The following is a 901-nucleotide window of genomic DNA, read 5'->3' on the forward strand; positions in this document are numbered from 1 at the left end:
TTGTCCAAACTAAACCTCGTCAATCAGATCTCTAAGGGTGTTCGATCTTGTTGAGGATAGTGTCAGTTCTACAACAAAAAGAGATAATGAATATTGAGTAAAATAGCTGTAGTTCCTAAGCGAGAGCTATTATTCTTTATTTCATTAACAGGGTGAGTATAAACGCCTGCAATGATACAATAAAGTAAGAGAAATTTCTAGATTATGTCTGTTTTTGAATTATATGACGGGGTGAGCGCGAACGCAGACCCCACACTTAGAAATAGCGCACCCGAGTCGCCCACATTTGGGGCGATCGCAAAGGTCAATCCAACCGGAGTGCAATGGAAAGGCCTCACTTTGGGAGAACCACCTTGAGGATCATGGTTTACTCCTGTGCCAGGTAAGTATGTTTTTTTCGCTTTCACTCAACTCATATCTTACAATATTTGCATTGTAACTTCACTGATATTGCCCCTAATATTACATTCTACTATTAATTTTTCAATAAACTTCATCATATATATTATAACTCATCTAATACAATTCATTATTTCTAATTAAGTGATTTAGTAATTTAATGCTTTAATTCGTTCAAATATTATGAAATTTAAACATTATCGCCTGGTTTAATTCAACGGTAAATGCAAATGAACAAGGGAGACAACTCCAGTTTTATTTGTAAGTTTACCGATAAAGATACTTACTGTAATAGATTTACTACTACAAAACGAGCCAACAAAAGAGCATCTTACATGATGGTTAGGCATGCTAGATATAACAGCGAAATCTTCCTCAAATTATACACAATGGTTTCTATTTTTTACAAAGATAAAAACTAATTAGCGCCGGTTGTCACACGATAGTGGGGACAATCAAATAGAGTATACACACACACACAAACACGCACGTATATGATATC

General features: G+C 35.2%; 1 non-coding gene across 1 annotated transcript; it reads right to left on the bottom strand.

Annotated features, from left to right (window-relative positions):
• Nucleotides 1-226: 226 nt before the first annotated feature.
• LOC128251370 (U1 spliceosomal RNA) lies at nucleotides 227-390 on the bottom strand. Its single transcript, XR_008267103.1, has one exon. It is a non-coding gene; the product is annotated as a U1 spliceosomal RNA (small nuclear RNA).
• Nucleotides 391-901: the final 511 nt, after the last annotated feature.

This window comes from Octopus bimaculoides, unplaced genomic scaffold (genome assembly GCF_001194135.2).
Source record: "Octopus bimaculoides isolate UCB-OBI-ISO-001 unplaced genomic scaffold, ASM119413v2 Scaffold_166363, whole genome shotgun sequence".
In the NCBI taxonomy this organism is placed as follows: Eukaryota; Metazoa; Mollusca; class Cephalopoda; order Octopoda; family Octopodidae; genus Octopus; species Octopus bimaculoides.